This window comes from Phyllobates terribilis, unplaced genomic scaffold (assembly GCF_046119375.1).
Source record: "Phyllobates terribilis strain yellow unplaced genomic scaffold, ASM4611937v1 Scaffold_34__1_contigs__length_13252353, whole genome shotgun sequence".
Lineage (NCBI taxonomy): Eukaryota > Metazoa > Chordata > Amphibia > Anura > Dendrobatidae > Phyllobates > Phyllobates terribilis.
Window position 1 is genome coordinate 4,528,050 of NW_027362794.1, and position 21,224 is coordinate 4,549,273.

The 21,224-nt window shown below is 49.0% G+C and overlaps 10 non-coding genes and 1 pseudogene across 10 annotated transcripts; all 11 read left to right on the forward strand.

Moving 5' to 3' along the window:
• The first annotated feature begins 7,401 nt into the window (after positions 1-7,401).
• LOC141181131 (U2 spliceosomal RNA) lies at positions 7,402-7,592 on the forward strand. The gene has a single exon (XR_012256738.1). It is a non-coding gene; the product is annotated as a U2 spliceosomal RNA (small nuclear RNA).
• A 1,118-nt stretch (positions 7,593-8,710) lies between these two features.
• LOC141182155 (U2 spliceosomal RNA) lies at positions 8,711-8,802 on the forward strand (annotated as a pseudogene).
• A 789-nt stretch (positions 8,803-9,591) lies between these two features.
• Positions 9,592-9,773, forward strand: LOC141181958 (U2 spliceosomal RNA). The gene has a single exon (XR_012257473.1). It is a non-coding gene; the product is annotated as a U2 spliceosomal RNA (small nuclear RNA).
• Positions 9,774-10,890: 1,117 nt separating this feature from the next.
• Positions 10,891-11,081, forward strand: LOC141181133 (U2 spliceosomal RNA). The gene has a single exon (XR_012256739.1). It is a non-coding gene; the product is annotated as a U2 spliceosomal RNA (small nuclear RNA).
• A 1,114-nt stretch (positions 11,082-12,195) lies between these two features.
• On the forward strand, positions 12,196-12,386 carry LOC141182209 (U2 spliceosomal RNA). The gene has a single exon (XR_012257597.1). It is a non-coding gene; the product is annotated as a U2 spliceosomal RNA (small nuclear RNA).
• A 1,124-nt stretch (positions 12,387-13,510) lies between these two features.
• Positions 13,511-13,701, forward strand: LOC141181768 (U2 spliceosomal RNA). Its single transcript, XR_012257314.1, has one exon. It is a non-coding gene; the product is annotated as a U2 spliceosomal RNA (small nuclear RNA).
• A 1,117-nt stretch (positions 13,702-14,818) lies between these two features.
• Positions 14,819-15,009, forward strand: LOC141181769 (U2 spliceosomal RNA). The gene has a single exon (XR_012257315.1). It is a non-coding gene; the product is annotated as a U2 spliceosomal RNA (small nuclear RNA).
• Positions 15,010-16,126: 1,117 nt separating this feature from the next.
• LOC141181134 (U2 spliceosomal RNA) lies at positions 16,127-16,317 on the forward strand. Its single transcript, XR_012256740.1, has one exon. It is a non-coding gene; the product is annotated as a U2 spliceosomal RNA (small nuclear RNA).
• Positions 16,318-17,435: 1,118 nt separating this feature from the next.
• Positions 17,436-17,626, forward strand: LOC141181135 (U2 spliceosomal RNA). Its single transcript, XR_012256741.1, has one exon. It is a non-coding gene; the product is annotated as a U2 spliceosomal RNA (small nuclear RNA).
• Positions 17,627-18,743: 1,117 nt separating this feature from the next.
• LOC141181136 (U2 spliceosomal RNA) lies at positions 18,744-18,934 on the forward strand. The gene has a single exon (XR_012256742.1). It is a non-coding gene; the product is annotated as a U2 spliceosomal RNA (small nuclear RNA).
• A 1,124-nt stretch (positions 18,935-20,058) lies between these two features.
• Positions 20,059-20,249, forward strand: LOC141181137 (U2 spliceosomal RNA). Its single transcript, XR_012256743.1, has one exon. It is a non-coding gene; the product is annotated as a U2 spliceosomal RNA (small nuclear RNA).
• The last annotated feature ends 975 nt before the right edge of the window (positions 20,250-21,224 follow it).

Below are 21,224 nucleotides of genomic sequence, written 5' to 3' on the forward strand. Positions count from 1 at the left end.
TACACTTCAAATCCTCCAGCGTGCGGGTAACTGGCCTCTAGTGGCCCTAGTGGACCTACGGAGCTGACTGTCTGGCCCTGAACTACAGGGTGTAGGAGCTGTCAAGGGTAAACTGGGCAGCTGTCTACCGGCTCTTTGTCTCACTAGGGGTACGGCAGGCTCACTATAAGCAGAGGGTTGATCCTCCTGTTCTGCTTGTGTGGAGTCTTCTGCCTCCTGGACCGGCTGTTCTTCCAGCTCAACCTGTTGCTCCGTAGGTGCTTGGGATGCTGGTTGGAGGAAGGTGAGTACGGGTACTACAACTGCACCATCGACTTGAGTCCAAGACCGAGGGAAGTCCCCGAGCACAGTACTAACCATATCTTCCCTTTCCTCTACGGGTCGATGGTCTTCTTGTTCCTCTTCAGAGTTTCTCAGTTGTTCGGGACACTTCTTCAGGTGGTCCCGGGATACAATGGCTGTGGTTTCCCCTCCGTCTTTACTGATGGTACAAACCTTCGGGTTCTCGTGGCTTGAGGGCAGTACGGTGTACGGGTCCTTCTCCCACTGGTCGTCCAACTTGTGGAGCCGTCTCTTCCTCTTCAAGACCTGCTCTCCGGGTACCAGGGGAACAGCGGGAGCATACTGGTTGTAAGTTTTCTCTTGTCTTTCCCTAGCCTGACAGAGACTTCGCTCCACGCTCTCCTGTACCCTCCGGTACTGCTGCTGCCTCTCTGTGTCCCAGTCTGTTTCTGGTGAAGTGTCCTCGGGTGTCAGGACTCCCATTTCCAGGTCAACAGGTAACTTACCAGGTCTTGCCCTCATTAGGTAAGCCGGGGTACAGTTGGTGGAACCTACCGGGATGTGGTTGTATAGGTCCACCAGATCGGGCAACTTCTCAGGCCACAGACTGCGTTCTTCCAGGGGCAACGTTTTTAGAAGATCCATTACCACCTGGTTCATTTTCTCACAAAGTCCATTAGTTTGCGGATGGTAGGGTGTCGTCCTTATCTTCCGGCAGCCATACAGATTGCAAAATTCCTGAAAGACCTCCGCTTCAAAGGCAGGTCCCTGGTCCGTCAGCACTTGGTCCGGGTACCCGTGTGGACGGCAGAAGTGCTGCTGGAAGGCTCTAGCTGCTGTTTGAGCCGTTAAGTCCTTGACGGGGACGACAACCAAGAACCGGGAGTAATGATCCACGATGGTTAACGCGTAGACGTAGCCACTTCTGCTTGGGGTCAGTTTTACATGATCCAAGGCTACCAGTTCCAACGGTTGCCGGGTGACGATGGACTGCAGTGGAGTCTTCTGGCTGGCTCGGTCCTTCCTTCTCAGGTTGCACGGGCCACAGTCTCTGCACCACTTCTCGATGGTTCCCCTCATGCCTACCCAGTGGAACCGCTCGCGCAGCAGGAACTCCAGCTTTTTCCACCCGAAGTGTCCAGCTCCGTCGTGGTATGCCTCCATCACCATGGCTGCGTCTCTTCGTGGCACCACTACTTGCCAGAGTAATTCATGCGTCCGGGAGTTAACCATTCTGCGGCACAACTTCCCTTTGTAAAGGAACAGTCGACTCTTCTCTGCCCATAGTTGTTTGGCTTCCTCCGGAGCGTCTGGTTAAAGGCGAGCCTCCGGCCGAGTCAGCATCTCCTTCACCAGTCGGACGGCAGGGTCGCTGTCTTGCGTTTCCGCCCAGTTGTAGAGGGGTAAGGGGTTCAACGTAGCAGCCTGCTTACTCCTTACCCGGTGGGAATACTGGATAGTCCCATGACGGTGGAACGCAGGGAGTTCAACTTCTTCCAGTCCCTCCGGATCTTCTCCTCCGTCCGGCAGGTTGGGCATCCTGGACAGGGCGTCCGCGTTGGTATTGGAGCGTCCTGCCCGGTATTTGATTGTGAACTCGTAGTTGGACAGACGGGCCATCCACCTCTGCTCCAGGGCACCGAGTCTTGCCGTGTCCAGGTGTGTCAACGGGTTGTTATCCGTGTACATGGTGAACCGGGAAGAAGCGAGGTAATGCTTAAAGCGCTCAGTGACTGCCCATACCACGGCCAGGAACTCTAGCTTAAATGAGCTGTAATTCTCGGGGTTCCTTTCGGTGGGTCGCAGTTTTCGGCTGGCGTAGGCGATTACTCGTTCCTTCCCCTGCTGGATCTGGGACAGTACGGCTCCTAGCCCGATGTTACTGGCGTCGGTGTAGAGGATAAAGGGCTGGCTATAATCCGGGTACGCCAGGATTTCGTCCCCCGTGAGGGCCATCTTCAGCTGGCGGAAGGACTCTTCTTCCAGCTCCTCCCATTTGAAGGGCGGCTTCTGGTTCTTGGCCTTCCGGGACTGGCCTATCAGGAGGTCCTGCATAGGTGCTGCCTTTTTGGTGAAACCGGGAATAAACCTTCGGTAGTAGCCTACCAACCCGAGGAACTGCCGCACTTCTTTTACGCTGGAGGGGCTTGGCCATTCCTTAATTGCGGTGATCTTATCAGGGTCGGGAGCCACTCCGTCAGCGCTCACTACGTGTCCCAGGTACTGCACCTTTTGTTTCAGGAGGTGACACTTGGAGGGTTTCACCTTTAGGCCGTAACTCGCCAGAGCCTCGAACACTTCCGCCAGGTGTTTCAGGTGGTCCTCATACGTCTTGGAATATACGATGACATCGTCCAGGTACAACAGGACCGTCTTGAAGTTTCTGTGGCCCAGACAACACTCCATTAGGCGTTGGAAGGTTCCTGGTGCGTTGCAGAGTCCGAACGGCATGCAGGTGAACTCGCTAAGTCCCATCGGGGTGGTGAATGCGGTCTTCTCCCGGTCCGCCTCTGCTACAGGAACCTGCCAGTACCCGCCAGTGAGATCCAAGGTAGAGAAGAAGTTAGCAGATCTTAAAGCAGCCAATGACTCCTCTATCCTTGGCAAGGGGTACGCATCCTTGTGTGTGATACGGTTGATTTTCCGGTAATCTACACACATCCTCATGGTGTTGTCTTTTTTTCTGACTAAGACTAGTGGAGCTGCCCAGGGGCTACAGCTATCCCTGATCACCCCAGCCTCCTTCATGTCTCTAAGCATCCCCTTGGCGTGTTGGTAGTGAGCAGGGGGTACGGGTCGATACCTCTCTTTTATAGGAGGATGGTCTCCCGTGGGGATGTGGTGTTCTACCCCCTTGACTCGCCCGAAGTCTAACGGGTGTTTACTGAACACTCTCTCGTACTCTTGAACCACCCGATAGACTCCTTGTTTCTGGTGTGCGGGAGTGGAGTCAGTACCCAGATGTAGTTGCTGACACCAGTCCTCCATGTTTTTCTTAGAGCCGTTACCTTCCTCCGGGTGAGATGGAGGCAAGGGTTCCACAGATTGTATAGAATTTTGGTTAATGGTATATAATTTGGCTAGCGTGGCATACCGGGGCAGGTACACTTCCCTCTCCCCAATATTTATTATGCGAACGGGCACCCTCCCATGGCGTACATCGACCACCCCCCGTGCTGTCAAAATGGTGGGCCTACTGTCCGAGTAAACTGGTTCTACCATTGCCTGGTAATCTCTACCTCTCAGACCAATAGCTGCCCTGCACCAAATCATCATTTCACTTTTTGGGGGCATGGCAATAGGAAAAGGGTCACACATTCTTACGCTACCAATCTCACCGCCGGAGAGTTCCACTTGTTGCCGTCGCATCAGTGCCCGGATCTCTTTCTGGAGCACCCGCTGCTCGCCGGAGCTGGCGTTCTTGGCAACCTGCTGTAAAAGGAAAATCACCTCTGCAAGACAATTTTCAATTACATTAGTTCCCAGAGTTATTTTTGGGTGACTCTCATGTCTGTCAATATCTACAATGATCAGTCCCTGTGCGGCCAGTTCGACTCTACCGAGTTTGATGGTCACCTCTTTAAATCCGATCTGTGGCACGGGCTGGCCATTGCTGGCGATGATACTCAAGTCGTCGTCAGGGTAGCGGCTAATATCCGAGTCATTCCAGTACTGCTTAAAGAGCACGTACGGGATGGTGGTGACCTGTGACCCGGTGTCCACTAGGGCACTCATGGGAATGCCATCCAGTACCACAGGCAAGACTGGACGTCCTCCCACATATCTGTCGCGCCAGTTCGATGGGCCTGGTGATCTTTTTCCTGGGGGTTGGCCCTCTACCCCAGGTTGTGCCCGTTTAAAGAACAGTACCTTTCCATATGTCCGGGTTGATTGCAGCGGCGGCAGATGGGTCGTCCGTCCTCGCTGTATCGGTCACTGGGTCTTCCTCTGGCCGGTGGGGTCCTCCTTGGTCGACGCCACGGGATGTCCTCCGGTCTGGATGCCAGCTGGATCTTCCCTGGGGTGGAAACCTGTAAAGACTGCACAGTTCGGGTTAGCGCAGCAACGCTCTTAGCTAGCTCTTGGACCTGATGGCGTAGGTCTGGAGCTGGGTCATTGTCCAAAGCCTGCGCATCAGCTCCCACAGGCCCTGCCGACAAGGGCGCCGCCTCCTGGTGGTAAGTGATAGCTGGGCGCCTGTGGGTCACAACGCCACCCGGTGCCGGTTCTCGGAGCACCCGGATGGCTCTGTCCTTGAACTGTGCAAAGTCCAGATGGGGATCCTGTAAGGCCATTGCCCGCAACTGGGTTCGGTGGGCATTGCAATATAAACCCTCTATAAATTGTTCAGTCAACAGCCTGTCCTCGTTTCCCACCCCATCAGGGTCGGTCTGCTTTATGGCCCTCAGGGCCTCTTGTAGGTTTAGTGCATAATCCCTTATACTCTCATGCGCTCGCTGCTTGCACCCGTAGAATCTAAGCTTAATCTCGGCTGAGGCGCGGGTATCAAAGGTGTCCTTCAGCCGGGTTAGTATCCCTGCGACAGTCTTCCTCCCAGGTGGCCAGGATTTTACTTCCCTTTTGGCTGCCCCGGTTAGTTGGGCCACCAGGATGCTCACTTTTTGCTCTTCTGTGAGGGGGTACACCTGGAAGAGGCTATCCAGCTTTTCTCTAAAGTCATGCAGGGTATGTGACTCCCCTGAGTACTGGGGTAACCAAGCTGCTCCCGGGATATAGGGCATGGTGAAGGGCATAACTGCAGCAGCGGTGGCGCTGGCGGGGGTTGAGGCAGTGAAGCTCTCCTCCGTATCCGACATCTTCCTCCCCCCTAGTGGACCGTGGCCTACCTTGCGATGATCCTGTTCCGTAGGCCGCGGCTCCGCAGTGGATCGTCAGGGTTGAGGACCTTCCGTCGCGCTCCGGTGACGTCGGCGTCTGCTGGGCTCCTTCCAGGACCTTACGCAACGTCCGGACGTGAGGCGGGGCTTCAGTTCTCGCGCGCTTTCGGAGTCCACGCCCCTCTTCTTCCCGCGCGGCATCCTCAAGATGGCGTCCAATGGCGGGAAAACTCCACGGATGGCGGGAAGAAGGTCGAAGATGGTGCCGGATGGCGGGAAAACTTCGCGGATGGCGGGAATCTTCACCACTGGTAAGTTTGAACAGTCTTTGCTTTTCAGGCACGCAGTACCCGGTGGTTGCGGGCACAAGATCCTGCCGACTACGCCAAAGTTGACGCGCCCCTGGGCCTGTGTCGCGCTGCGTTGCGCACGCGGGAGCTTACCCGGAGCCGGATCTGTTTAGGGTTGTAGTCTCGTGGCGGTGACCCGGTCCGTGCCCAGGGAGTCAAACTGGACGGCAGTCTGTTAGCGGTAAATGGTTGATGACTACGCCACCCGTTGAATGCAGCTATGGAGCTGCCGCTGCAGGGCAGACCGCTGAGGCCGGTGGAAGGATGGTGCAGCGTGGATGGTATAACCCCCAACGGGAGGGGTATGGCCTCAGGGCAGCCGACGTGGATGATGGGGGTAGCAGGAACCACTCAGAGACGGTGCGGTGTAGTTCAGGGTCTTTACTGGTGACAAAGATAGACCCTCCCGGAGTACTTGCTAGTGATCGGGGCCTGGTCAGTCCTTGAGCAGATGGGATCTCCCCTGGCCAGGCGGAGTTGTAGGCCTTCCCAACTAACTGTACTCTTCTGGCTACCTTGCTAGAGGCGAGAATAAGTAGCCCACGTCCCTGAGTGTACAGTGTGGTGCTCACCCGTATGGCCGGTGACTCGGGGCCTTCTAATGGCTTCCGCTCCACGATGGCGGTGCTGGTCCCACGCGTGTGACCGTGCCTTCGGGCTTCTGGGCCAGAGGACCTGAAGTCCTCTGCCGGACGGTTTCTGCTGCTGGGTAGGAGTTAGTCCCCACAGCCTCGGACTCCGGGTCCGGTAAGAAATCTTCTCAGTCAGGGCGAGCTCTGCAGCTGCCAGCCCCTGACTCGTTGTAACACTGCTCCCCACAGAGCTCCTGATGTTTCCTTGCTATGCTGCTTCTCTTCTCTACTCTTGTTCTGTCTTCTTTCTCACTAACCCTGCCTCAGCCCCGGGTTTATATAGGGGAAGTCCTTCCCCTCCCAAGACTGGGCAGGAGGTGTGGCATGCACAGGATCCCTGACCAAAGGACCTCCCACCTGCTCTCAGACGTAATATCTCTATCACCGTGGCAACCAGACCCCTGGGGTGTCACACTTCCTTTTGGATAAACAGACATATTAGGCAAGCATTTTGGAGCTTTCACCTAAATAACTACAGGTGGTGAGATAAGCTGCACAATATAATTGACCTTTCAGTATATTGTTGCACACACACCATCTATTTAGCAAATGCCCTTGTTATCAACAGCAGCCTTTTAAACTCACCTGAGCTAACAGGTATGTGAGCTGGTTACTCTGCTGCGCTTAAAATTTCTTTTTTGGTTTGCTACAATGCCTTTTCTGAAACGTTGTCTCCCTCTGCTGGAACACTGACTTCTTTCATTTAATGCCTGCAGACTATAAAAGAGAAACCAACCCAAAAAGTTTGGTTGATTAGTCTGTGGCATTCTTTTAAACTGTTGCTTATGGCGGTCTCTGTGAGCTTCTCAGTGACATTCAGCCATCCAGGTATCCCGCCTGCAGTAGACGGAATGTGGCAATGGAACGCTGGCTGCGCGTGTCATAATAGGCTCTGAGCCTTTATATACCTGCGCACAGCAGCAGCCACCTTCAGTCTGCTGCTGGACAGCCAGCAGCAGCAGCAGCAGCAGCAGGAGAGGTAATTAATCAGCAACCCTCCTGCTAAGGGTAGACAGCTGCTCGTTCCACCCCCCCCCCCGCCTTAATTGGTTCTCCTCCCTTCCAACGGTGTTGAGGCGGGTGGGAACAGCCGGGGGTTGAGGGTACTGTGCTAAAAGAGGTGGAGTTATGCAGATCTAAAACGCGTGGATTGCAGCAGCAGCAAGCCGAAAAGTGCAGGCATGTGAGGGATCTAGAGGTTGACAGCATGTCTTCTTAACGGGAGTCCAGGTGGCCATCTCCACAAATGGACTTTTCAGAATCCTTGGGTGGCACCGTAGTCGGAAACCAATTCTGGTTATCGCTTCTCGGCCTTTTGGCTAAGATCAAGTGTAGTATCTGTTCTTATCAGTTTAATATCTGATACGTCCCCTATCTGGGGACCATATATTAAATGGATTTTTAGAACAGGGAGATGGAAAAAGAGCTTGCTCTGTCCACTCCACGCATTGACCTGGTATTGCAGTATCTCCAGGACCGGTGCACCCCTTCTTTAATGCAGTTTCTAAAATCAGAAAGAATTGAATTCAGTGCTTTTTGTTCATTTGGCTTGTTTGTCGGATTTTGGGATGGACTCTTTGGCTTTGCTTTTCTTCTACTCATTGGATTTTTCATGTTAAAAGTTGCAGAAGCCAGATGACAAGCTCATTTTGGTTCAACTTCAGCAACTGTGCATTGCATTGCCATGTAATGTAATGCAATGCTATCTATCTAGCTCTCCCTCTATACTTCCTTTTGGATAAACAGACATATTAGGCAAGCATTTTGGAGCTTTCACCTAAATAACTACAGGTGGTGAGATAAGCTGCACAATATAATTGACCTTTCAGTATATTGTTGCACACACACCATCTATTTAGCAAATGCCCTTGTTATCAACAGCAGCCTTTTAAACTCACCTGAGCTAACAGGTATGTGAGCTGGTTACTCTGCTGCGCTTAAAATTTCTTTTTTGGTTTGCTACAATGCCTTTTCTGAAACGTTGTCTCCCTCTGCTGGAACACTGACTTCTTTCATTTAATGCCTGCAGACTATAAAAGAGAAACCAACCCAAAAAGTTTGGTTGATTAGTCTGTGGCATTCTTTTAAACTGTTGCTTATGGCGGTCTCTGTGAGCTTCTCAGTGACATTCAGCCATCCAGGTATCCCGCCTGCAGTAGACGGAATGTGGCAATGGAACGCTGGCTGCGCGTGTCATAATAGGCTCTGAGCCTTTATATACCTGCGCACAGCAGCAGCCACCTTCAGTCTGCTGCTGGACAGCCAGCAGCAGCAGCAGCAGCAGGAGAGGTAATTAATCAGCAACCCTCCTGCTAAGGGTAGACAGCTGCTCGTTCCACCCCCCCCCCGCCTTAATTGGTTCTCCTCCCTTCCAACGGTGTTGAGGCGGGTGGGAACAGCCGGGGGTTGAGGGTACTGTGCTAAAAGAGGTGGAGTTATGCAGATCTAAAACGCGTGGATTGCAGCAGCAGCAAGCCGAAAAGTGCAGGCATGTGAGGGATCTAGAGGTTGACAGCATGTCTTCTTAACGGGAGTCCAGGTGGCCATCTCCACAAATGGACTTTTCAGAATCCTTGGGTGGCACCGTAGTCGGAAACCAATTCTGGTTATCGCTTCTCGGCCTTTTGGCTAAGATCAAGTGTAGTATCTTTCGAAAAGGCGGTTTTGGATGTTGGCCGCCCTAGTAGATTGATACATTATGCACACTGGGGTTTAGGCGCTTGTTAGTACGCCAGGTGGCTAATATAGTCATCTGGTGGAAAGCATGGCCCCCCAGGATCGACGCCATTGGGCCGGGGAAGATCGAAAGCCCGAAGTGTGAAGTGCCCCCGGAGTGGTGACCCTGGGGTGCCTTAACTCACTGGGATTGGGAACCCCACTTGAGTTTATGGCACATTTGCACAAGCACTTCAAATTTTCTTTCTTCGCACACACCCTCATTCCGGGCCTTCTGGCCTTAGGATGGGGAATTTTTCAATTCCCGGTCGAAGGTCCGGGCAGTATTATACTGTGAAACCTTCACTATTTATTTAATTTCTTTGTCACTGTGTGTCCACTTATTCACGTGTGTCACGTCCTACTAGGATTTTGTCGGGATGCGGTTCCCTTACGGGTTCCTCTCTTGGCAGGTCTAGGGGGGGAGTGTGTGGCCATCAGGTTCCGCTCCCCCCTGAACCCCCCTGGCTCTCCTCTTTTGGGAGGAGAGCGTTGTTGGCTCCCCTCTTCCGGGAGGGGAGCACAGTCTTTGGCTCCCAGTGCCTTGCTCGGGTGAGAACTCGGGCAGGTGCTGGGGGTAAGATTGGGTCGCCTCTGGCTTCGGCTGGAGGTGGCTTTTTGTCCCTGTTCCTCGCTGTGGCCTTTTGGCTCGGAGGGACGGGGAATGGTTTGGGGGACCCTTCTCCTTTTGGAGAGGGTTTCAAGAAGACCAGCATCCTAGTGCACTTTTTTTGTGGCACTTGTCACTTTTTTAAGCGCACTCGGGTTTTGTACACGAATTCGGGCTTTCGAAAAAAGAAAAATCTGTTCTTATCAGTTTAATATCTGATACGTCCCCTATCTGGGGACCATATATTAAATGGATTTTTAGAACAGGGAGATGGAAAAAGAGCTTGCTCTGTCCACTCCACGCATTGACCTGGTATTGCAGTATCTCCAGGACCGGTGCACCCCTTCTTTAATGCAGTTTCTAAAATCAGAAAGAATTGAATTCAATGCTTTTTGTTCATTTGGCTTGTTTGTCGGATTTTGGGATGGACTCTTTGGCTTTGCTTTTCTTCTCCTCATTGGATTTTTCATGTTAAAAGTTGCAGAAGCCAGATGACAAGCTCATTTTGGTTCAACTTCAGCAACTGTGCATTGCATTGCCATGTAATGTAATGCAATGCTATCTATCTAGCTCTCCCTCTATACTTCCTTTTGGATAAACAGACATATTAGGCAAGCATTTTGGAGCTTTCACCTAAATAACTACAGGTGGTGAGATAAGCTGCACAATATAATTGACCTTTCAGTATATTGTTGCACACACACCATCTATTTAGCAAATGCCCTTGTTATCAACAGCAGCCTTTTAAACTCACCTGAGCTAACAGGTATGTGAGCTGGTTACTCTGCTGCGCTTAAAATTTCTTTTTTGGTTTGCTACAATGCCTTTTCTGAAACGTTGTCTCCCTCTGCTGGAACACTGACTTCTTTCATTTAATGCCTGCAGACTATAAAAGAGAAACCAACCCAAAAAGTTTGGTTGATTAGTCTGTGGCATTCTTTTAAACTGTTGCTTATGGCGGTCTCTGTGAGCTTCTCAGTGACATTCAGCCATCCAGGTATCCCGCCTGCAGTAGACGGAATGTGGCAATGGAACGCTGGCTGCGCGTGTCATAATAGGCTCTGAGCCTTTATATACCTGCGCACAGCAGCAGCCACCTTCAGTCTGCTGCTGGACAGCCAGCAGCAGCAGCAGCAGGAGAGGTAATTAAACAGCAACCCTCCTGCTAAGGGTAGACAGCTGCTCGTTCCACCCCCCCCCCCAGCCTTAATTGGTTCTCCTCCCTTCCAACGGTGTTGAGGCGGGTGGGAACAGCCGGGGGTTGAGGGTACTGTGCTAAAAGAGGTGGAGTTATGCAGATCTAAAACGCGTGGATTGCAGCAGCAGCAAGCCGAAAAGTGCAGGCATGTGAGGGATCTAGAGGTTGACAGCATGTCTTCTTAACGGGAGTCCAGGTGGCCATCTCCACAAATGGACTTTTCAGAATCCTTGGGTGGCACCGTAGTCGGAAACCAATTCTGGTTATCGCTTCTCGGCCTTTTGGCTAAGATCAAGTGTAGTATCTGTTCTTATCAGTTTAATATCTGATACGTCCCCTATCTGGGGACCATATATTAAATGGATTTTTAGAACAGGGAGATGGAAAAAGAGCTTGCTCTGTCCACTCCACGCATTGACCTGGTATTGCAGTATCTCCAGGACCGGTGCACCCCTTCTTTAATGCAGTTTCTAAAATCAGAAAGAATTGAATTCAATGCTTTTTGTTCATTTGGCTTGTTTGTCGGATTTTGGGATGGACTCTTTGGCTTTGCTTTTCTTCTCCTCATTGGATTTTTCATGTTAAAAGTTGCAGAAGCCAGATGACAAGCTCATTTTGGTTCAACTTCAGCAACTGTGCATTGCATTGCCATGTAATGTAATGCAATGCTATCTATCTAGCTCTCCCTCTATACTTCCTTTTGGATAAACAGACATATTAGGCAAGCATTTTGGAGCTTTCACCTAAATAACTACAGGTGGTGAGATAAGCTGCACAATATAATTGACCTTTCAGTATATTGTTGCACACACACCATCTATTTAGCAAATGCCCTTGTTATCAACAGCAGCCTTTTAAACTCACCTGAGCTAACAGGTATGTGAGCTGGTTACTCTGCTGCGCTTAAAATTTCTTTTTTGGTTTGCTACAATGCCTTTTCTGAAACGTTGTCTCCCTCTGCTGGAACACTGACTTCTTTCATTTAATGCCTGCAGACTATAAAAGAGAAACCAACCCAAAAAGTTTGGTTGATTAGTCTGTGGCATTCTTTTAAACTGTTGCTTATGGCGGTCTCTGTGAGCTTCTCAGTGACATTCAGCCATCCAGGTATCCCGCCTGCAGTAGACGGAATGTGGCAATGGAACGCTGGCTGCGCGTGTCATAATAGGCTCTGAGCCTTTATATACCTGCGCACAGCAGCAGCCACCTTCAGTCTGCTGCTGGACAGCCAGCAGCAGCAGCAGCAGGAGAGGTAATTAATCAGCAACCCTCCTGCTAAGGGTAGACAGCTGCTCGTTACACCCCCCCCCGCCTTAATTGGTTCTCCTCCCTTCCAACAGTGTTGAGGCGGGTGGGAACAGCCGGGGCTTGAGGGTACTGTGCTAAAAGAGGTGGAGTTATGCAGATCTAAAACGCGTGGATTGCAGCAGCAGCAAGCCGAAAAGTGCAGGCATGTGAGGGATCTAGAGGTTGACAGCATGTCTTCTTAACGGGAGTCCAGGTGGCCATCTCCACAAATGGACTTTTCAGAATCCTTGGGTGGCACCGTAGTCGGAAACCAATTCTGGTTATCGCTTCTCGGCCTTTTGGCTAAGATCAAGTGTAGTATCTGTTCTTATCAGTTTAATATCTGATATGTCCCCTATCTGGGGACCATATATTAAATGGATTTTTAGAACAGGGAGATGGAAAAAGAGCTTGCTCTGTCCACTCCACGCATTGACCTGGTATTGCAGTATCTCCAGGACCGGTGCACCCCTTCTTTAATGCAGTTTCTAAAATCAGAAAGAATTGAATTCAATGCTTTTTGTTCATTTGGCTTGTTTGTCGGATTTTGGGATGGACTCTTTGGCTTTGCTTTTCTTCTCCTCATTGGATTTTTCATGTTAAAAGTTGCAGAAGCCAGATGACAAGCTCATTTTGGTTCAACTTCAGCAACTGTGCATTGCATTGCCATGTAATGTAATGCAATGCTATCTATCTAGCTCTCCCTCTATACTTCCTTTTGGATAAACAGACATATTAGGCAAGCATTTTGGAGCTTTCACCTAAATAACTACAGGTGGTGAGATAAGCTGCACAATATAATTGACCTTTCAGTATATTGTTGCACACACACCATCTATTTAGCAAATGCCCTTGTTATCAACAGCAGCCTTTTAAACTCACCTGAGCTAACAGGTATGTGAGCTGGTTACTCTGCTGCGCTTAAAATTTCTTTTTTGGTTTGCTACAATGCCTTTTCTGAAACGTTGTCTCCCTCTGCTGGAACACTGACTTCTTTCATTTAATGCCTGCAGACTATAAAAGAGAAACCAACCCAAAAAGTTTGGTTGATTAGTCTGTGGCATTCTTTTAAACTGTTGCTTATGGCGGTCTCTGTGAGCTTCTCAGTGACATTCAGCCATCCAGGTATCCCGCCTGCAGTAGACGGAATGTGGCAATGGAACGCTGGCTGCGCGTGTCATAATAGGCTCTGAGCCTTTATATACCTGCGCACAGCAGCAGCCACCTTCAGTCTGCTGCTGGACAGCCAGCAGCAGCAGCAGCAGCAGCAGGAGAGGTAATTAATCAGCAACCCTCCTGCTAAGGGTAGACAGCTGCTCGTTCCACCCCCCCCCCCCCGCCTTAATTGGTTCTCCTCCCTTCCAACGGTGTTGAGGCGGGTGGGAACAGCCGGGGGTTGAGGGTACTGTGCTAAAAGAGGTGGAGTTATGCAGATCTAAAACGCGTGGATTGCAGCAGCAGCAAGCCGAAAAGTGCAGGCATGTGAGGGATCTAGAGGTTGACAGCATGTTTTCTTAACGGGAGTCCAGGTGGCCATCTCCACAAATGGACTTTTCAGAATCCTTGGGTGGCACCGTAGTCGGAAACCAATTCTGGTTATCGCTTCTCGGCCTTTTGGCTAAGATCAAGTGTAGTATCTGTTCTTATCAGTTTAATATCTGATACGTCCCCTATCTGTGGACCATATATTAAATGGATTTTTAGAACAGGGAGATGGAAAAAGAGCTTGCTCTGTCCACTCCACGCATTGACCTGGTATTGCAGTATCTCCAGGACCGGTGCACCCCTTCTTTAATGCAGTTTCTAAAATCAGAAAGAATTGAATTCAATGCTTTTTGTTCATTTGGCTTGTTTGTCGGATTTTGGGATGGACTCTTTGGCTTTGCTTTTCTTCTCCTCATTGGATTTTTCATGTTAAAAGTTGCAGAAGCCAGATGACAAGCTCATTTTGGTTCAACTTCAGCAACTGTGCATTGCATTGCCATGTAATGTAATGCAATGCTATCTATCTAGCTCTCCCTCTATACTTCCTTTTGGATAAACAGACATATTAGGCAAGCATTTTGGAGCTTTCACCTAAATAACTACAGGTGGTGAGATAAGCTGCACAATATAATTGACCTTTCAGTATATTGTTGCACACACACCATCTATTTAGCAAATGCCCTTGTTATCAACAGCAGCCTTTTAAACTCACCTGAGCTAACAGGTATGTGAGCTGGTTACTCTGCTGCGCTTAAAATTTCTTTTTTGGTTTGCTACAATGCCTTTTCTGAAACGTTGTCTCCCTCTGCTGGAACACTGACTTCTTTCATTTAATGCCTGCAGACTATAAAAGAGAAACCAACCCAAAAAGTTTGGTTGATTAGTCTGTGGCATTCTTTTAAACTGTTGCTTATGGCGGTCTCTGTGAGCTTCTCAGTGACATTCAGCCATCCAGGTATCCCGCCTGCAGTAGACGGAATGTGGCAATGGAACGCTGGCTGCGCGTGTCATAATAGGCTCTGAGCCTTTATATACCTGCGCACAGCAGCAGCCACCTTCAGTCTGCTGCTGGACAGCCAGCAGCAGCAGCAGCAGGAGAGGTAATTAATCAGCAACCCTCCTGCTAAGGGTAGACAGCTGCTCGTTCCACCCCCCCCCCCCGCCTTAATTGGTTCTCCTCCCTTCCAACGGTGTTGAGGCGGGTGGGAACAGCCGGGGGTTGAGGGTACTGTGCTAAAAGAGGTGGAGTTATGCAGATCTAAAACGCGTGGATTGCAGCAGCAGCAAGCCGAAAAGTGCAGGCATGTGAGGGATCTAGAGGTTGACAGCATGTTTTCTTAACGGGAGTCCAGGTGGCCATCTCCACAAATGGACTTTTCAGAATCCTTGGGTGGCACCGTAGTCGGAAACCAATTCTGGTTATCGCTTCTCGGCCTTTTGGCTAAGATCAAGTGTAGTATCTGTTCTTATCAGTTTAATATCTGATACGTCCCCTATCTGTGGACCATATATTAAATGGATTTTTAGAACAGGGAGATGGAAAAAGAGCTTGCTCTGTCCACTCCACGCATTGACCTGGTATTGCAGTATCTCCAGGACCGGTGCACCCCTTCTTTAATGCAGTTTCTAAAATCAGAAAGAATTGAATTCAATGCTTTTTGTTCATTTGGCTTGTTTGTCGGATTTTGGGATGGACTCTTTGGCTTTGCTTTTCTTCTCCTCATTGGATTTTTCATGTTAAAAGTTGCAGAAGCCAGATGACAAGCTCATTTTGGTTCAACTTCAGCAACTGTGCATTGCATTGCCATGTAATGTAATGCAATGCTATCTATCTAGCTCTCCCTCTATACTTCCTTTTGGATAAACAGACATATTAGGCAAGCATTTTGGAGCTTTCACCTAAATAACTACAGGTGGTGAGATAAGCTGCACAATATAATTGACCTTTCAGTATATTGTTGCACACACACCATCTATTTAGCAAATGCCCTTGTTATCAACAGCAGCCTTTTAAACTCACCTGAGCTAACAGGTATGTGAGCTGGTTACTCTGCTGCGCTTAAAATTTCTTTTTTGGTTTGCTACAATGCCTTTTCTGAAACGTTGTCTCCCTCTGCTGGAACACTGACTTCTTTCATTTAATGCCTGCAGACTATAAAAGAGAAACCAACCCAAAAAGTTTGGTTGATTAGTCTGTGGCATTCTTTTAAACTGTTGCTTATGGCGGTCTCTGTGAGCTTCTCAGTGACATTCAGCCATCCAGGTATCCCGCCTGCAGTAGACGGAATGTGGCAATGGAACGCTGGCTGCGCGTGTCATAATAGGCTCTGAGCCTTTATATACCTGCGCACAGCAGCAGCCACCTTCAGTCTGCTGCTGGACAGCCAGCAGCAGCAGCAGCAGGAGAGGTAATTAATCAGCAACCCTCCTGCTAAGGGTAGACAGCTGCTCGTTCCACCCCCCCCCCCCGCCTTAATTGGTTCTCCTCCCTTCCAACGGTGTTGAGGCGGGTGGGAACAGCCGGGGGTTGAGGGTACTGTGCTAAAAGAGGTGGAGTTATGCAGATCTAAAACGCGTGGATTGCAGCAGCAGCAAGCCGAAAAGTGCAGGAATGTGAGGGATCTAGAGGTTGACAGCATGTCTTCTTAACGGGAGTCCAGGTGGCCATCTCCACAAATGGACTTTTCAGAATCCTTGGGTGGCACCGTAGTCGGAAACCAATTCTGGTTATCGCTTCTCGGCCTTTTGGCTAAGATCAAGTGTAGTATCTGTTCTTATCAGTTTAATATCTGATACGTCCCCTATCTGGGGACCATATATTAAATGGATTTTTAGAACAGGGAGATGGAAAAAGAGCTTGCTCTGTCCACTCCACGCATTGACCTGGTATTGCAGTATCTCCAGGACCGGTGCACCCCTTCTTTAATGCAGTTTCTAAAATCAGAAAGAATTGAATTCAATGCTTTTTGTTCATTTGGCTTGTTTGTCGGATTTTGGGATGGACTCTTTGGCTTTGCTTTTCTTCTCCTCATTGGATTTTTCATGTTAAAAGTTGCAGAAGCCAGATGACAAGCTCATTTTGGTTCAACTTCAGCAACTGTGCATTGCATTGCCATGTAATGTAATGCAATGCTATCTATCTAGCTCTCCCTCTATACTTCCTTTTGGATAAACAGACATATTAGGCAAGCATTTTGGAGCTTTCACCTAAATAACTACAGGTGGTGAGATAAGCTGCACAATATAATTGACCTTTCAGTATATTGTTGCACACACACCATCTATTTAGCAAATGCCCTTGTTATCAACAGCAGCCTTTTAAACTCACCTGAGCTAACAGGTATGTGAGCTGGTTACTCTGCTGCGCTTAAAATTTCTTTTTTGGTTTGCTACAATGCCTTTTCTGAAACGTTGTCTCCCTCTGCTGGAACACTGACTTCTTTCATTTAATGCCTGCAGACTATAAAAGAGAAACCAACCCAAAAAGTTTGGTTGATTAGTCTGTGGCATTCTTTTAAACTGTTGCTTATGGCGGTCTCTGTGAGCTTCTCAGTGACATTCAGCCATCCAGGTATCCCGCCTGCAGTAGACGGAATGTGGCAATGGAACGCTGGCTGCGCGTGTCATAATAGGCTCTGAGCCTTTATATACCTGCGCACAGCAGCAGCCACCTTCAGTCTGCTGCTGGACAGCCAGCAGCAGCAGCAGCAGCAGGAGAGGTAATTAATCAGCAACCCTCCTGCTAAGGGTAGACAGCTGCTCGTTCCACCCCCCCCCCGCTTTAATTGGTTCTCCTCCCTTCCAACGGTGTTGAGGCGGGTGGGAACAGCCGGGGGTTGAGGGTACTGTGCTAAAAGAGGTGGAGTTATGCAGATCTAAAACGCGTGGATTGCAGCAGCAGCAAGCCGAAAAGTGCAGGCATGTGAGGGATCTAGAGGTTGACAGCATGTCTTCTTAACGGGAGTCCAGGTGGCCATCTCCACAAATGGACTTTTCAGAATCCTTGGGTGGCACCGTAGTCGGAAACCAATTCTGGTTATCGCTTCTCGGCCTTTTGGCTAAGATCAAGTGTAGTATCTGTTCTTATCAGTTTAATATCTGATACGTCCCCTATCTGGGGACCATATATTAAATGGATTTTTAGAACAGGGAGATGGAAAAAGAGCTTGCTCTGTCCACTCCACGCATTGACCTGGTATTGCAGTATCTCCAGGACCGGTGCACCCCTTCTTTAATGCAGTTTCTAAAATCAGAAAGAATTGAATTCAATGCTTTTTGTTCATTTGGCTTGTTTGTCGGATTTTGGGATGGACTCTTTGGCTTTGCTTTTCTTCTCCTCATTGGATTTTTCATGTTAAAAGTTGCAGAAGCCAGATGACAAGCTCATTTTGGTTCAACTTCAGCAACTGTGCATTGCATTGCCATGTAATGTAATGCAATGCTATCTATCTAGCTCTCCCTCTATACTTCCTTTTGGATAAACAGACATATTAGGCAAGCATTTTGGAGCTTTCACCTAAATAACTACAGGTGGTGAGATAAGCTGCACAATATAATTGACCTTTCAGTATATTGTTGCACACACACCATCTATTTAGCAAATGCCCTTGTTATCAACAGCAGCCTTTTAAACTCACCTGAGCTAACAGGTATGTGAGCTGGTTACTCTGCTGCGCTTAAAATTTCTTTTTTGGTTTGCTACAATGCCTTTTCTGAAACGTTGTCTCCCTCTGCTGGAACACTGACTTCTTTCATTTAATGCCTGCAGACTATAAAAGAGAAACCAACCCAAAAAGTTTGGTTGATTAGTCTGTGGCATTCTTTTAAACTGTTGCTTATGGCGGTCTCTGTGAGCTTCTCAGTGACATTCAGCCATCCAGGTATCCCGCCTGCAGTAGACGGAATGTGGCAATGGAACGCTGGCTGCGCGTGTCAGAATAGGCTCTGAGCCTTTATATACCTGCGCACAGCAGCAGCCACCTTCAGTCTGCTGCTGGACAGCCAGCAGCAGCAGCAGCAGGAGAGGTAATTAATCAGCAACCCTCCTGCTAAGGGTAGACAGCTGCTCGTTCCACCCCCCCCCCCCGCTTTAATTGGTTCTCCTCCCTTCCAACGGTGTTGAGGCGGGTGGGAACAGCCGGGGGTTGAGGGTACTGTGCTAAAAGAGGTGGAGTTATGCAGATCTAAAACGCGTGGATTGCAGCAGCAGCAAGCCGAAAAGTGCAGGCATGTGAGGGATCTAGAGGTTGACAGCATGTCTTCTTAACGGGAGTCCAGGTGGCCATCTCCACACATGGACTTTTCAGAATCCTTGGGTGGCACCGTAGTCGGAAACCAATTCTGGTTATCGCTTCTCGGCCTTTTGGCTAAGATCAAGTGTAGTATCTGTTCTTATCAGTTTAATATCTGATACGTCCCCTATCTGGGGACCATATATTAAATGGATTTTTAGAACAGGGAGATGGAAAAAGAGCTTGCTCTGTCCACTCCACGCATTGACCTGGTATTGCAGTATCTCCAGGACCGGTGCACCCCTTCTTTAATGCAGTTTCTAAAATCAGAAAGAATTGAATTCAATGCTTTTTGTTCATTTGGCTTGTTTGTCGGATTTTGGGATGGACTCTTTGGCTTTGCTTTTCTTCTCCTCATTGGATTTTTCATGTTAAAAGTTGCAGAAGCCAGATGACAAGCTCATTTTGGTTCAACTTCAGCAACTGTGCATTGCATTGCCATGTAATGTAATGCAATGCTATCTATCTAGCTCTCCCTCTATACTTCCTTTTGGATAAACAGACATATTAGGCAAGCATTTTGGAGCTTTCACCTAAATAACTACAGGTGGTGAGATAAGCTGCACAATATAATTGACCTTTCAGTATATTGTTGCACACACACCATCTATTTAGCAAATGCCCTTGTTATCAACAGCAGCCTTTTAAACTCACCTGAGCTAACAGGTATGTGAGCTGGTTACTCTGCTGCGCTTAAAATTTCTTTTTTGGTTTGCTACAATGCCTTTTCTGAAACGTTGTCTCCCTCTGCTGGAACACTGACTTCTTTCATTTAATGCCTGCAGACTATAAAAGAGAAACCAACCCAAAAAGTTTGGTTGATTAGTCTGTGGCATTCTTTTAAACTGTTGCTTATGGCGGTCTCTGTGAGCTTCTCAGTGACATTCAGCCATCCAGGTATCCCGCCTGCAGTAGACGGAATGTGGCAATGGAACGCTGGCTGCGCGTGTCATAATAGGCTCTGAGCCTTTATATACCTGCGCACAGCAGCAGCCACCTTCAGTCTGCTGCTGGACAGCCAGCAGCAGCAGCAGCAGCAGCAGGAGAGGTAATTAATCAGCAACCCTCCTGCTAAGGGTAGACAGCTGCTCGTTCCACCCCCCCCCCCCCGCCTTAATTGGTTCTCCTCCCTTCCAACGGTGTTGAGGCGGGTGGGAACAGCCGGGGGTTGAGGGTACTGTGCTAAAGGAGGTGGAGTTATGCAGATCTAAAACGCGTGGATTGCAGCAGCAGCAAGCCGAAAAGTGCAGGCATGTGAGGGATCTAGAGGTTGACAGCATGTCTTCTTAACGGGAGTCCAGGTGGCCATCTCCACAAATGGACTTTTCAGAATCCTTGGGTGGCACCGTAGTCGGAAACCAATTCTGGTTATCGCTTCTCGGCCTTTTGGCTAAGATCAAGTGTAGTATCTGTTCTTATCAGTTTAATATCTGATACGTCCCCTATCTGGGGACCATATATTAAATGGATTTTTAGAACAGGGAGATGGAAAAAGAGCTTGCTCTGTCCACTCCACGCATTGACCTGGTATTGCAGTATCTCCAGGACCGGTGCACCCCTTCTTTAATGCAGTTTCTAAAATCAGAAAGAATTGAATTCAATGCTTTTTGTTCATTTGGCTTGTTTGTCGGATTTTGGGATGGACTCTTTGGCTTTGCTTTTCTTCTCCTCATTGGATTTTTCATGTTAAAGTTGCAGAAGCCAGATGACAAGCTCATTTTGGTTCAACTTCAGCAACTGTGCATTGCATTGCCATGTAATGTAATGCAATGCTATCTATCTAGCTCTCCCTCTATACTTCCTTTTGGATAAACAGACATATTAGGCAAGCATTTTGGAGCTTTCACCTAAATAACTACAGGTGGTGAGATAAGCTGCACAATATAATTGACCTTTCAGTATATTGTTGCACACACACCATCTATTTAGCAAATGCCCTTGTTATCAACAGCAGCCTTTTAAACTCACCTGAGCTAACAGGTATGTGAGCTGATTACTCTGCTGCGCTTAAAATTTCTTTTTTGGTTTGCTACAATGCCTTTTCTGAAACGTTGTCTCCCTCTGCTGGAACACTGACTTCTTTCATTTAATGCCTGCAGACTATAAAAGAGAAACCAACCAAAAAAGTTTGGTTGATTAGTCTGTGGCATTCTTTTAAACTGTTGCTTATGGCGGTCTCTGTGAGCTTCTCAGTGACATTCAGCCATCCAGGTATCCCGCCTGCAGTAGACGGAATGTGGCAATGGAACGCTGGCTGCGCGTGTCATAATAGGCTCTGAGCCTTTATATACCTGCGCACAGCAGCAGCCACCTTCAGTCTGCTGCTGGACAGCCAGCAGCAGCAGCAGCAGCAGGAGAGGTAATTAATCAGCAACCCTCCTGCTAAGGGTAGACAGCTGCTCGTTCCACCCCCCCCCCCGCCTTAATTGGTTCTCCTCCCTTCCAACGGTGTTGAGGCGGGTGGGAACAGCCGGGGGTTGAGGGTACTGTTCTAAAAGAGGTGGAGTTATGCAGATCTAAAACGCGTGGATTGCAG